The sequence below is a fragment of the Ischnura elegans genome, chromosome 9 (genome assembly GCF_921293095.1).
Source record: "Ischnura elegans chromosome 9, ioIscEleg1.1, whole genome shotgun sequence".
Taxonomy (NCBI): Eukaryota; Metazoa; Arthropoda; class Insecta; order Odonata; family Coenagrionidae; genus Ischnura; species Ischnura elegans.
The window spans coordinates 9,625,113-9,641,259 of NC_060254.1; the positions used below are offsets into that span (position 1 = coordinate 9,625,113).

The following is a 16,147-nucleotide window of genomic DNA, read 5'->3' on the forward strand; positions in this document are numbered from 1 at the left end:
AAAGATAGTGTAAGATCGAATGCCATATCGCATCTGCGCCACTCCACCCACCGCCTCCGAAGATAATCGGGCCCCTTGTTCGGACAGGGGCGGCAAAAGAGCCTCCTCATCGCGGAATATCTGCCATTCCTCGGGAGCGACGCATTCCTTCGGCGACACGCTCGCAGACACGTCCCGAGACAGATTTGCCGAAGAGGCGAGAGAGATGAGGGGAAGTGCGCGATGATGATGACAAAGAGAGGAGGCTGATTTCGCGGAAAGGAAAGAGTTTCGAGAAGGCCGCAAGAGAGGAAGACGGTCGACAGACGGAGGAAGAGGATTGCGGTGATGTGGGCGGGGGATATGCGCGAGTCAAGAAGACTCCGAGAGAAGCAGTTCGGTTTAACTGAATCGCACGCGTGCTGCGACCACAACGGTGCTGTGCACCACTAATGGTGCGTGAAAGAGTGAAAAAGGCTGGTTAGAGTGAAGGAAAGGAGCTGCGAAGAGAGAAAGATAGGAGAAGAGGGGGAAAGAAGATTTATTGGAGTGCTGTACCGATCAAGGTAGGTTTTCATGGAGCATTTGCCAATAACCCCGTCCTTCTCCCTCCCAATGTGGACTTTCCTTTCCATTTCACAATACGACTTACTCCCTTACGGCCGTTTCACACGGTACACGGAATTGCGCAATCTGACGTACGTGCGAAAGTGCAATCAAAAATGCGTCGTGTAAAGCGGTGAATTGCTAGAACACATGCGAGAATGCGTGGATGCGAGACGGCAAAATAGCCCCTGCTCTAATTTCGTTCATGCATTCGCGCAATTCCACGCCATTTTAGAAATTAATGCAGTTCTAACCTGCGCAATTCCGTGACCCGTGTAAAATGGCCTTGACACTTCGTCGTTCCTATTCCTCTCCGTCCACTTCACCAACTCCATTATGCTCCACACCCACTTCTAGAACTCCTCCAGTAATGATACTCTTATCATCCTTTTCCTATTACTAAACGCCTTCTTCGCCAAAGCAATTCTCTTCTTGATGCCCTTACTGCTGTATCGGTTTTCTTCCAAGGTACTTCCAAATATTTGAATTGCTCCACCCACTATAGTTTGTTTGAGCCTCATATTCCCGGCTCGTGATGCTCTATAAAACCGCATAATTTCGGTCTCCTTTTGCAAAGACTGCAGACCTTTCGCCGACTGGCTAATCAACGCCTGATTGGTCGTGAAACCCGGTGACCACGCCTGTGATATAAGTTTTCTCGGCGTTCAGGTTTGCAGTGGGATAGATTTCCGGGTTCCATCCGCGTTCTCATTTTGATGGCGACGTTTCAGATGGAAATCTAACCTACTCAGTGTCCATGTTTCCGTAAAGCGCAACACGCCAGTTTAACACTTTACAAGCATAGTCCGTATCTGGATACTCTAGAAGTTAGGAAATGAAAAGGGAAGGGAGGAGGAGGTGGACTTCGCCGTGGTGCAAAAAAGAGCAACGTGGAAGAATGAGGAAAGGAGGGGGGGGTGGTTTGACATACGACGCGAATTATTTCTTGGACATGCGCCCCCTCCCACGACCTCGGAGTTGCACAGCAAGAAAGATAAAGACTCGGTCGGTCCGCAACCAGAGCATCTTTATATCACCACACGAGGAATCCATTCCCGTCTCCCTTCGACTGCCCCCGCCCACCCAGCTGCCAATCCCATTGTGCGAGGAGAGTGTCGGCTCAAAGAGCGTCACATTAAACAACCCAGGATCGCGAAAACGTAACACTTCCAGTGTTTTATGCAGAATGATGCTTCATATGTCGGAGGTGGATGTTCCAGGAAGTACGGCTTCGGACGAAAAGGCTTTCCCCTTGAGTAAATGAAATACATTTAACATAAACGAACTCATGGTCCATCACGGTCGCAGTACAACATTGTTTTTGAAAAAAAATATCGTGAAATTGTCCGGCGTAAACATTTTCGAATTTATCTACAAGAGCATTTCAAGAACAGAATAAAATTGTTTTATAATATCCAATGAAATAAAAAAATAACAACTTAATAAAAAAACTCCGATACTTTTGGTGATCTTTTTAGGTTTATCATCTGTGTTTACGTTATATACAGATTGAACATCAGTAGTTCCTACCTGATAAAATTATAAACCAAAAGTGCTCAGAATATAAATTATTTTGAATCCCCAAATTAACTAATTTATAATGAGATAACACTATATGATCAATTCTAAAACAAAAGAAAGAATAATGACAAAAGCGACAATCCTCTTGGCTTTATCTGGTTGTTTAAATCTTTTATTTCCTTGCTATGGATTGGCCACAACTAACAACAGCTTGCTCAAAGAAAGTAACACAGAAGCCTTAGTGTGAGTCATTAATTTCTTCGCTAATTCGAGAAATTGAACGCAAAAAATAACCACAATAAGCTACCTGAGACTACATTTCTCTTCGTCACCAAGGGTTAGCTACTATTAGGCAACTGTAAGGAAATATTGCAACCATCGAAGCGATAATCGATATATTGTTACTTACTCCAGTGAGATAGCGAAACGAACTCCAACCATACTATCTTAGGATCCAAAATTTGCGACTAGAGCACTGACTAATAGTTTATTGAGCTTACTTAGTAAGCAGCAAAGGTGATTCTTGTTCTGTGGCTACGCAACTTTAAAATGCAGGCTATGAGCAAAAGAAAGATGGCATTGCGTAAGTAAGAAAAACTTAAAAATGCAGTCCACGAGTAAAATAATAATGGGATGCGTGAGTATGAAAACTGAAATCCAGTCGCTGCACATTTAAAAACACGATTTGCGATGCATGAAAAATATAACATCCATTACATACTTATACGAAGCGCCGTCACCCACCAAATCCCCCAGACTCTCATTCATTCGATGCAAATTTCTCTACGAGCGAGACGAAAACCCAACATGTTTTCCATTTTAAAATTCATACAGGCAGAAATATTCCCTAAATACAGAATGCATACTTAATGAGGGAAGCGAAGGACAATGGCTATCCTTTCTGAGAGTTGAGAAATTTCACATCCCCTTATGATGTATACCAACGTACAGAACCGAGAATATTAAAAATTGATCATTTCGAAATGAATATAGAACCGAGGATTTACGCATTCCGCACGGTGGCCATTGAAAAGAGAGGGAAAGAAGACAGACTCCCATCATTCGAGGTCACAGTCGCCATTACATACATCACCAGAGCTCGTATTCAGTGGCCGTCGTTACCGGCGAGGGGACAAGGCCGTCTGCCTTCCTTCCGAGACCTAAAATCGAATTTTAATTGGATCCGCTCCTCCGACTCAAAATGGTCTTCTCATCCGCCGGGAAGGCATAAACAGTTTTCCCAGGAGTGAGGTGAACTGACAAAAGAAACGCGGATGCGGCCCACGTCAAAGCACCTAGGATACTGCCTCGTTCACATTACGATTGACCGAGCGATCGTCCTGACGATAGTTGGCCGAACTAGCCGTATGAATGCATGTCCTGACAATAGTTCGCGTAGTTCCGAACGTTGCCACTTTACGATGGTTAGGCGCTGGGAGACCTGAAAAGGAAGCGACAAAAGAAAGACGAAAAGTTCGTAAAGCTCTGTTCGCTCCATTTTTTCCATGGATTTGTCCTGGGAAGGAAGAATATGGGCGGAAGAAAAATTATTCGGTAAATACACGCTGAGCACAGTAATATCTTGACCCTGCATACATTAACAGCTTTGCCAACCGTCAATTTCTCGTTCACTTTAGATGTCAGCACTAGAGGGCAGCACAGATTTTAACAATCGTCGTGTGAATGCACGATTGTTCCGACAACTGCTGGAACAATCGCAATCTGAACGAGGCACACGAGAGGGCGAGTTCTGGCTTCTGCGCATGCGTCCAAGATCGAAGAAGAATATCTCCAGCTCACTCCTATCCTGCGATGCATTAAGTTGGAGGGAGTAAAATATTCAGCTAATGAATGTACTAGGGATGAGTAGATTCCCCTTTTTAACATCACAATTCTTCCAAACTGATACCCGATTCTCCATTCCGATTCCATCGATTCATAATAGGGTGGCTTCCTATTATTTTTTATTGCCTAAATCGAAAGATTATTACTCCTGGAGTACGCATTTCACGCTTTTAGATTTTTAAATGACGACATCTATTTTTCGCGATTAAATGAAAAGTGAAAATTTTCAAGCGCCCGAAAACGCGGCGGCTAAGTATGAATGCAGGGAAAAGCCCGTGTGACTGCATTCTGGTTCCCGCTGTCGCCGGGTGAGGTGACCTTTGGGCGAGGATATTGTGTGCCGCTGCGATGCTGGCTGCTAGCAGGTAGCAGAGTACCCTGCTAGGAGACAGCGCTTGGCTTAAATAAGGATTATTAATGCATTATCAAGCGAAGGAAACTTTCCGACCATAGACAGTTTTAATGGGTGATTATTAATAGATGTTTCCATGAGCTCTGTGCCTCATGAATGCATTGACAATCTCAGACGATATAAAACTCCTATCTACTCGTATAGCATTTAGGTCCCTGAGACGTCATGTGGAGTGGCATCGCATGGGCGCCAATCTGGCCTTTTTCACATGCGGCTAAAATTAACCATTGCCATTTGTCTAAACTGGGATTTCTAAAACCAAATAATTTATTATATTATGAATACACTAGTGGTGGATAACGAATCGCAATCATTGCCTTTCGTCTTCTTTGATGAAGGAAACTACCCTATTCAATTTTGGCGTAAGATTTCAGCCAAGAAGCAGCCGCTTTGAACGTTATATGTTTACACATACTGTGAAAGCACAACCACGGACTTGTTTGATGAGGATGGCGACGGAAGCAGGCAAGGAAGACGAAAAAAAGTGACACCTCACAGCGAAACCGCGAACCGAGCGCTGTCTACATTAATGAGGCACGCGGAGGCTGGGTGTCGACCACACTTCCTTCCCGAGAAATCGCGGATTTCATGAAAACAATATTTTCTCGCTCTCTTTGCGGTGATTCACTTCCCAGTACGAGTTTCTTATTGGAAAAATTCCGTAGTTTCACTCATAAAGGAATCAGAGAAACGATAAGTCAGAGCAAATAAGAATGTTATCGGGACTTTTTACGTGTTGTGACCATGGTCCTTGTTGTGACCTTCATATTTGATTCGTCCTACAGATTCCAACGGCATGCCAATGTTGGTCCTAAGATTATTGCGCACTTAACATTGACAAAATTCGCGCTTTGTTGACACCGTTAATATGCTTCTATCCACAATGCTACTGAGCAAATGCGTTTATTTTTTTCTACCTCTCTGAAGGCTAAAAATCTGCTGTATAATTTCAAAAGGGGAAGAATGCTCGCCGTAAGGAATGAACTCTTAGCTATTTGTATACTCGTCAGCTACATCCCGGGCTTCTCCGAATTCTTATTGTAGTCCCGCTGTTCCTCCTGAAACGTGCAGCATGTACATTGAACGACCGAAATCACTTTTATAAATGTTTTTATTAGTGATGGGTCGGTTCGATTCCTCGATTCTTCGATTCTCGGCCAAGAACCGGAATCGAAAACGAGTACTTGCCAAGGCGAAAAATCGATTCCGATTCCAGCAGTACTTCAAACAATAAAATATACGACCGCATTTCCAATAGTCATTTGAATTTTCGCGCCACGTAACCGTAATAACAAAACACATATCTTCTTGGGATGTGCGAGTACTCGAAAATTCAAGTCGATCGAGTAGTTGGTACTCGACTCGAGCGTTTCGAGTAGCATTACGGATGTCGAGTCGAATAATTAAGGTTACAGAGCATTCGAGGCTAGTAGGTCCAGCAATCTGCCGACAGGAAGCGCTATCATGAAACTCATGTTATAATGCAGTTTTTAAAGCCGATAAGTCATTCTAATTCCTTGGCCTGGTAGTTTCAGTGGTTTCAGCTTGCCGAATACACTATTGTTGTTGTCGACGTGGGCGCCGAATACCTTTACGCCAGTCGCGGCGGCCGATCGTCTTCCTACCCCGCGCACACTGGTCCGAAATCGGAAAAAGCTGGAATAAAGTCCAAAATGACCTTTTTGGGGATAGAGACTTGAAACTCAGCGTAAATACTCATAAATTATTACCAAATATTGATTTATATGCCATTTTACATAAATGCGAACCTTTAGTGAGATACAGAGGCCCAAACATGACCAATTTTTCAATGCCACACGAGATATCGTTTTTCCTCAAAAAATCTTTGAATTTATCCCAGTGGTTTTGCGGTGGTATGAGTTTTGTGGAATAAAAAACGCAATATTCCTTTGATCTGGTGCTTTGCCTATACTTTCAATGACTTTTGAAGATTCTGGCTCTCATCTGTCTGGTTTTACAACGCAAAATGGCCGACCCGTTTTTCACATGAAATTTGACATTAAGTAGACATTATCTTTCGTTTACGAAAAATACAACTCGGAAAATTTGAACCACAATATAAAGTAGAGATTTCCAAAGAGTACTAAGTAGAAGTCTTGAAAAAAAAGTTTGCGACGAAGGAAATAAGAGCGATTTTTCAATCACGCGTCAAGGCTGACCTAAACGCCGCGGACCTCTGAGGCTCGGTAACTGAGGCCGATTTTTCAAGTTTTTTAAAACATTAGTCCTGAAAATCGTCATTTAAAGCATGGATAATCGTCTTCATTGACTTAAAACACTAAACTGAGGATGTTAAAAAGGATTATGTATAGATCGACTTGACCATTTAGCGCATTACTCGAGTGAAAATACTAAGGATTGGATATTTTTCGGAACCATCCCGCGCGTAAGGAATATGCCTCGGGTATTGAAGTAAAGTGAAGAGATTAAGTCAGCATGCTTAAGAGAGAGAAAAATGAACTGTTTCCGTGAAAGGCAACACCTTTTTCCCTTTCCACCCTCGCCGAGGTGAGTCGCGCGGTAGGGGAAGTTTTCACACCGGCTCTTTTAGCCTTTTCTATTACTGCGTCCGTCCGATGTAATATTCATTTGTAGCGTTTAGTTTCTTTCTTGAACTTAAAAAAGCAAGAGATTTAAAGGTTGATTGAATGACGTGAGAAGTATAGCATTTTTTTGGCTCTACAAAACTAAAGTTTAGTTCTATAGTTGTTCGCTTCGTCCACTTGAATTCCATTAAGATTCAAGATCCAACAAATCGTTGATTTAATTTTTAATAAAAATTCCAAAGTCTCCGAAATCTTGCAATTTTGGTGGGAAACTACTTGCCCAATAACACACATGTGTAGCAAAAGGCAATTTTCTGCAGGCAGTAATACTGTAACATGGAGACGTCAAAACCTGCTGGCTGAGCATGTAGAATAATTGGATTTTCTGCTTGAGAATTTGAAAGGGCCAAATATTACATGATTCATATACGTAGTATGTAATCTTTATTACAGCTATGAAAATTCCTGTACTCAGGGCTCTCCCTTGTAGTTTGGATATATATATATATTGTCGACATATTATGAGTGCCAATATTCTAAAGTAATACCTATCATGTAACACCACTTTTCAGGTATGTTCAGTTTTGAAATTTAGCTATTATATTTTAATTACATAGTAATGATATGAAAGATTCCTTTGTCAACTGACTCTTTCACAGAGTAATATTTTTAAAAGTAGTTTTCTTGTTGCCTGGAATTAAGTGATATTTTTCTTGGAGCCTATGGCATCAGAATCGATGGAATCGGTATCGGTAGAATCGGAATCGAAATGTCAGAATCGGAATCGGGATCGGAATCGATAAAATTTTGGAATCGACCCATCACTAGTTTTTTATACAAGTTTCCAATTTTTTATGCGTTTCATTTGCTGTTCGTTGTGTTTAATTTTAGATTTTTTTTTCGTCGGCGGTTTGGTTACAGAACGAAACACAAGGGATAATTGTGGAGGAATTCATATTGACATGTAGTAATAAAGACAGATAAATGGTGTCAATTGATATCGAAATTTTTCTTTTATATGATCGCTATGGTAGAGGGAGTGGTGCAAAAGTGGAAACCGTGTTTTAAATTATGTTATAAATAGCTTGTTTTCAAATGAAATTATTTGAATTCATGAAAAAAACTCACAAAGATACTACCCTAAATAACCTCTTTTGATTTTATGCTAAAAAAAATAATAGTAAATTATAAAGTGACACTTGATTAGATTTTCAAAATGTTCTGAAAATGTGGAAACGTTTGTATTCCGGCTACATTACTATAGAAAAGTGAAATATCAGATCATCTACTAATTATTCATTGAAAAATCAACGGAAAGGCATGAAAAATAATACAAATTTTTTCAATAAAATGTTCACTTGAAAAAGTCACAAATTTGGTTATCATTTTCACGAATGTGGATACGTTTCCACATTTACCCCAGTGTTGTGCCTCCACATTACCAGCATCGGTATATTGAACAATGAAGCTAAAACTATGCTTCATTTTCTAGCTAGTAGATTACTTAATTACACCAGATTGTAGCGTGTTTTACGCTTAACAATAACTTATTTAGCACTAAAAAATAGCTTGGTGGACTATGTGATTAAAGTAAACTTAAAAACTTACCTCAAAAGTTTTGCGAGTGAAGAGAAATTTGGAAAAGTATTTCACAGACAATAAACGATGAGCTGACTGTCACCGCTCCTACAGGCTTACTAACGAATCAGGCGAAGAAGTTGATGCGGTCACCGCTAACCTACAGTACCTTCAAAGCCCTAAAGGTTATCCTTCCACATTACCAACAAGCTTCCACATTCGCAACAGTTCCTCTATATTACGCGAAAGAAACTTTTCAAGGCACTTTCGACACTGCAGCATTGATGTTCCGAAGATTATTTCTAGGGATGGCAACCCATGGCACATCAAATGAAAAAGAGGGCTTTTTTGTCGGCAGTATTTTCGTGCACACTGCTTGCACTTTTGGAGGCGGAAGAGAGCGGCCGACCGAGTTTGCCGCACGACAAGAATCGATCAAATCGTGGAGCATCTCAGCGGGAGGCGCCACGCTTCTCCAGACAATCCATTTTAAGGACAAGAACCAAACCGCCGACGCCGCCGCCGCGCCGGGAATAAGGGAGACCGAAGGAGTCGGGCCAGCATGACAATAGCGTAGTTTCCTTCATCAAAGAAAACGAAAGGAATCACCTAAAACGGCGAATCCGGGAACCAGAATGACGCCACACGGGGTTTTCCCAGCATTTGTACTTAGCCGTCGCGTTTTCGCGCGCTTGAAAATGTTCACTTTTCATTTAATCGCGAAAAATAGATATCGTCATTTATAAATCTAAAAGCGTGAAATGCGTACTTCAGGAGTAATAATATTTCGATTTAGGCAATAAAAAATGATAGGAAACCACCCTTTTTCATACATATTATGCCGCAATGGTCACGTAAAAAAAGTACATGAATAAAAATAGAAGTGAGCTCAACGCACTCAAATTCAAGTATTCAAAAGGCACTTCAGTACCTACTGCGGTTGTTGAGCACCCAGATGCTGAGGAACTACCCAAATACGTGGCAATATTTACTAGGACACTCGTGCCTGATGCGTCGTGGTAATTGTAATACATTCGTCACGGAGGAATTCCAGTACCCGTTTCGGCTCGAAACATATCTGCTCGCCTGAATCTGGGAAAGCATATCAATGGCTAAGTTCTAACAACACGTATCTCAAAATTTCGCCGGTTTGACACGGGTATCTTAAACAAACTGTAATGACATTTAAAAAGTAAAATTCAAGCAAATAACAACTCTTTGTTTGCAAATTAATGCTCCTTTTTCAATTTTATGAATATTTTGTTTTTAATTTCAGTGTACCATTAAAAATATAAATCCTTTCTCTTGCTCTCCTAAAAAGTTGCTATTTTTGAGATATGTGTTGTTAAAACTTGACCATCGATATGTTTTTGTTGGAACCCTAGTATCCAGAAGAATAATTAGGTACTCCAGCTCCTGTCAGTAACTTCAGTAACATTCGTGTATTCGAACACCTGCACCCGTGTACGTTCGGCACACTCCCTCATCGAATGATAGCTTATAACTGCAAAATATAAACCACTTAAACGCGAACACTAATTAAATGAAACACCAACAGACATCTGCGAACTAATTTGTAGGTTCGATATACACCCTATGCTAATTAAAAGATCCTATCAATAAAAGCTAACGAGATAATGATATTCTTTGGCAGACAATATCACATTAATCATAAACGCCAATAACGGAGAATAATGGCTCTTACTGACCTAGATGGACTACCATGCGCACTGGGTTATCCATGAATTCCATAAACACATCACCAGAGGCTATCTTTTGGCACTGCATAAAAATTTTAAAGCTAAATAATTAAAATACATAGCATTTTCATCGCCCAACTTCTTTTTCCAGCATTGATACAACGGAAAAACATTCTACCCCACGCTATATCGCAATGAAAGAATAGAAGACAATAGATATGCAATGAAATACAGACAATCGCTCACGCCTCGTAATAAATATTCTATGTCTATCTACCTTTGATACAATGAAGGCACGCTTTACAGCCGATAAGGAAGTAATGCAAAATTCAAGTATATAGGTTGAAAAACAACTAGAATAAAATGGTAACTTATAAAAGAAAAAAATGGATGATTTCTAGAACATTTTTTTCGCATGTTCGTTAACTGCAGCATTCGATGATCGGTAGGGACAAGGGATACTAGCACAGGAAAGGAAGCGACAAAGATACTTTATAGAGACGGAAAGAAAGGAAGGGAAGGGCATAGCGATGGCAGAATGGAGTGGGCACGTAGCTGCGTGCTCGACCGCATTGGCAGGAAGGGAAGAAGAGAGACAAAATGATGTGAAACGTTAATGCACGGGTATTTGTCAATCGAAGAGGGTTGTTTGATGTCAGCGGGGGGTGGGCGAAAGCGGCCGCCCTCCAATTGCGTTGATTTGCAAGGTGTTCACGTACACGCTCCCCGCGGAACAGGTTCTGATCTGCGAGCGCGCGGAGGGGAGAAAAAATTGTCAAAGAGTAGGAATTGGATAGGAGGGGGGAAAGGGGATGGGGAGATTTAGCGCGATTGGTCCGATCACGAGGACCCGCGGAAGGGGGAGTGATAGAAATTTTAGCCTTTCATTTATGAACGTCTCACTTGGCACTTCAAGACTACGGTGTCCAGCCAATCAGGCAGAAAAATCATGCCTAATTCCAGGTTTTCTAGGGAATTTTTCACAAAAAATCCAGGTTAATCTTAAGTGATTACTGCGATATATAACAACTTTAAAAAATACCCAAAATTCCCACAATACTTTTAAATAATACTATATTTATGTAAAATTGTAACGTTACTAATTTAAAATACTTTTAATTTGCTTAAAAGACTTAACAATAATTTATTAATAGTTATTATTATAATATTTATTAATTATTAATAGAGATTTTATCACTAAATTTATGTACGTCTCACTCGGAACTTCAAGACTATGGTGTCCAGCCAATCAGCAGAAAAATTCATGCGTAATTCCTGGTTTTCAAGCGACATTTTCACAAAATTGCAGGTTAATCTTACGTGATTACTGCGATGGATAAGAACTTTAAAACACCAAAAATTACCGCAATACTTTAAAATAATATTATTATATTTGTTTCATTTTACGTTCCCAATTTAAATTACTTTTAATTTCCTTATAAGACTTACACCTAGTAATAGAAATTTTTGCAATTCATTATGAAAGTGTCACTTGGCACCTACAGACATTCGTCGCATCATGTCAGCTCAATACATTCTCAATACATTTCGATACCGTTGCCTTGTCTGACATCAAACTTTTCGATGCCGCTGTAAAAATTCTACTCAACTATTGCACTTAAAATTGCGACAGACACATTTTAGGCCAGAAAGTGGGTGTAGAAGTGGTTATTTTTTTAAATGTCAAATGAAATTGAAATAAAAGATTTTGAAATTGAATGTTGGAGCAAAAATTCATGAAGCACTAAGCCCAGGGGAGGAGGGTGCCGGATTGTGGCCTCATCTCGACCAGGTTAAAAAAAATCCGAAGTCAAGTCTGCCGCGAGGGCCCCTCTCCGAATCGCCGCCTCGACGCACTCACGAGACGCAAGGATTAATGCCTTTCCGTCTTCCACGTATCCGGAATGACGTTGACTCTAATTGGAGTCGACGGGGGACGGAAAAGGAGGGGGAGGAGAGAGAGATAGGGGGAAGGTAGACAAATGAAGCGCGCAGTGCACACTGAACTTTTGTCCGAGCAAATCAAGAGTCGGGATATTTCGAAATCGGTTCAACCTTCAGACCCTCTCAAAATTTTTCCCATGACGTAATCACGCATGCATAATTACAAGCAACCACGTCAATGTTTATCGAGGCAATTAAGTAAAATACAAGAAGAGAAAAAAGCAGAACATGAGCTAGAGTTATAGAAAAAAATAATAATTGAAGGAGGCCTGTAAAAAAAAGCGGGTGGATGAGAAGACGGCTTTGGCGGTTACTTCATACTTCTCGGAATCGCATAAAGAAATGGGCGACAAACGGGCATTATTATTGAGGGAGAGATATCTGGAAAAGAGCAAATTGAGAGGTCAAGAAAGCCGTAATGAAGGATCGATAAAAACAAGGTTGGAAGAGGGAAAGAGAAGAAAAAATATGTTATCATAACGAGTTTTCAAAGGAACGGAAGAACCGTTCAGCATCACGGAGCGAGTGATACGGAAAAGTTCGCGTCAACGTCATTCTATCTTTCATTGCACGTGAGAGTCGTTAAAACTAAAATAGATAAGATTTATTGGAGATTTTCAACGGAAGATGCTTTCAAGTCAGTGAAAACCGCGTGCTTCAAAAGAAAATTGTGTTAACAGTACTGCATTTCAATTCCTTAACGATGGCAGAGAATGTACATACATGAATTAAATCCAATAATCAATTTACAAGGATAAAAATTCCAACAGAATCGTGTTCATTAGTAGTATAGACTGACATTCTGATTCGATAATTGTATAAATTGAGGAAAAAAATAAAATAAGATAAAAGTTACTTCAGAAAGCAAATGAAAGATAAACAGGAAATGGAAGTAAAAGAATCTTCTAGGACGAAAAACGATGTCAAGAAATGAAGAAGGCCACTAAAATTAAACAATAATATCCAGCGATTCTGTTTTGTTTAAAGAAGCAAGTGAAAGTATTTTTAATACGTTGTATAGAATGCGGTTAGATTGAGAGGAATAAATTACCATTTAGCAAAAATAAAATAAAATGAAAGTTACTTCAGAAAGCAAATGAAAGACAAACAAGAAATGGAGGTAAAGGAATATTATCTTCTAGCACGAAAAAACGATGTCAAGAAATGAAGAGGGCCACTAAAATTGGACAGTAATATCCAGTGATTCGGTTTTGGTTAAACCTCAGCAATACCGCTCACCATCTATACTGGATAAGGAAATATTATAGCATTCAGTGAAAAAAATTATGTAGGAGATTCTCAAAGTTACATAGGAGCATTCCTTTCGAGGCAAGACAATTAAACTCCAAGTAACTTGAAAATGAAAACTACTACAAACATAAGAACACAGGAAAGGATCCTTCACAGTATCTAAAAGCAACTCCGCATTATTCAACAGGTTTCATCCCACAACGTAGATAACGCAAAAGTGGAAATTGTTTTTAGGACTGAAATAAAGTAAAAAATTAATCTCGCGTAGAGAAAAATTAAAGCAGTAGAAAACCCGAAGGCTCTGTGACAAAATAAGAGCAAGAATCCATAATAAGCCTCGTCTCTTTTCCGCCCCACGTACAGTTTTCGTTGCTTCATTGCAATAAGCGACAATCCACATTTTCCTACACGTATACCTCACATATGACGCTTTCAATCACACACTCCAGAGGCAAAACGTCTCCTTTGTTAACACAAATCCCTTCATTTTTCCAAAATCTATCCCCGACTAGCTTACTGGCTAAATTTTTAAGAGTGTTTCCTCGCAACTTTTTTGATTTCATTTGGTCAGACGAATCGTCCATCGAAACGTCGGCCGTGATGGAGAACATAAACCGGTGAAAATCCAGAGTAACCTTCCACGATGAAAAATATACTTCCTTGGCTCGGGTAATGGAGTTCAGTGGGGAAAAATTAGCTTCTGCAAATGTAAAGAACAAGATTTTGCTCGAGGAATCTCAAATGGATAGGGAAATAGGAGAGCATATTAGATAACATCAGGAACTGATTAGTCAACTTCAACCTACCGGCTTCAACCCGTCGACCCCTCCGCTGTGGGTGCCCATTGCAGGAGCAACCACAACTGCACCCAGCAGTTGTGATGGGTGAGAATAATCGATTTTGGATTATAATCGATTATTGTGTTCCGATTATGTAATCGATTATGGGGTGTCGATTTAATAGTTGGATCGATTATTTAAGCTCGATCTTCACTTGAAAAAATCGGCGATACCAGTTGTTGCCCTAATATATCTCTAATCACGTGATAATCAAGTACCGGTGGCTACATTTTTATGAAGCAATTATATCGCAGTATATTTGAATTGCTAGTGATAGGGAAAATTCGTATCGAAAAATCTTATGATATCCTCGAGATTATCCAACATAGAATCGGTATAATCGTATGATTTGTTGCCTTCACATAACCGGTAAAATCATATCATTTGATGCCTACATCATATCATACAAAAATCATATGATTCGTTGCCTACTGAGAAATCGTATGATTCGTTGCATGCACATAATCGGTAGAACCATATGATTTGATGCCTACTAAAAATCATATGATTCTAACGACTTTAAAAATATTTGATTATGCCATCCCGATTTTTACACTGAATCGATGCTTGGTAACCGATGATCATTTGATCATCGATTACGGCGGAATTTCGCCCATCTCTACCTAGCAGCATTCCAATCTCCCGGTGCATTTTGGTGCGCGAAGTCCTTTAAAATTTTTGGCCCAAGGTAAATGTGATCGCAGCATTGCACATGAACGTAAAAAGTGAAAACTTAAGCAGCCGCTCCTCACCGTAGGCATCACGGGTACAACTAGCCGGCGATTAACACCTCCGCAGCAATTACAGAGAAAGGAAACGAGCAAATTAAGTAGCTCCGGAAAGGCTTGTTGAAAGGATGTGATCCAACTATTAATGTCCTGCACGTTCATGGTTCTGGAAAACGACCACCGGCCGCAATACAATGAAGGGTTTTTTAATTTGAGGGAAAACCGAAGAATTTTCCATTAGGCCGATTCCAGATAAAAAGGGGGCGTGTTCATTTACTCGGTCTCCGAAGGACGGTGCTACGCTACGCTAAGTAAGGTATCCTTAACGTTACGGTTATAGTCGCGATGTTCAGCCGTTGCTGGTAATCTACGTTTGGCTTTTTATATTGTGTGTGGCGTTATTGTTCTAATTGGCTATGTTTTTGTTTTACTGTACTGGACGTTTAATTGCGGTTTTTGATCTTAAATATTTCAAGTGTGGATTGTCTGTGTAACTCCAGAGCGGTGTCAGTAGTGTTTTGGGTTTTGTTGAGTGAGCATTGGAATGGTTTTGCGATATCGTTAAGGCATTGTGTCAGTCTTTTGATATTAAGGTTTTCGTGTATGTACTTGCGTGTTGCGGACGAACCACGGGGCGCCCTTGATTGTCCTTAGTGTCTTGTTCTGTATAACGATGAGTTTATCTAAGTGTGTGTTTGCTATGGATACCCAGGCTGGGTAGCCATACGTGAGGAGTGGCATGAACGGTGTTGTCCTTTCACGCAAGCATTAAAGGAAAATGGTTCAACTTTGGCGACCCCTCGGCGGACGCTTCAAAGGGTAGCACAAGAGCCTACGAGCACTGGAGCCGAACTGTTGATCTCGAATATTCTAATCCGACCACTGAAGGGTACATTGCTAATGTTGGGAAAGCAGGCGATAACGCTATCTCCCTGAAGGGTGATGAAAACTTTCCGCACAATAACTCTTCGCGCGGGGAAAGAACGGCCTATAGAAAGGGGAAGAACTGAATTAATATAACTAAAGAAGCGACTCCCAACTTCAGATTTCCATCATTCTCATCGCGGTGGACGTCTGAATCGCGGCAAACCACGGAAACGCTCCCCTATATCGGGAGATTTACCAAATTACGAGATAGCCATCGCTCCGACGGGGTTCCGTCATTTTTATCGGACGG

General features: G+C 40.6%; 1 protein-coding gene across 1 annotated transcript in view; it reads left to right on the forward strand.

The window, feature by feature from the left end:
* The first annotated feature begins 203 nt into the window (after positions 1 to 203).
* LOC124165640 (toll-like receptor Tollo) overlaps positions 204 to 16,147 on the forward strand; it is a 76,469-nt gene continuing 60,525 nt past the window's right edge. Inside the window, exon 1 of the mRNA XM_046543114.1 lies at positions 204 to 545. The gene's annotated coding sequence lies outside the window, so the exon portion shown is untranslated. The remainder of the gene's footprint in view (positions 546 to 16,147) is intronic.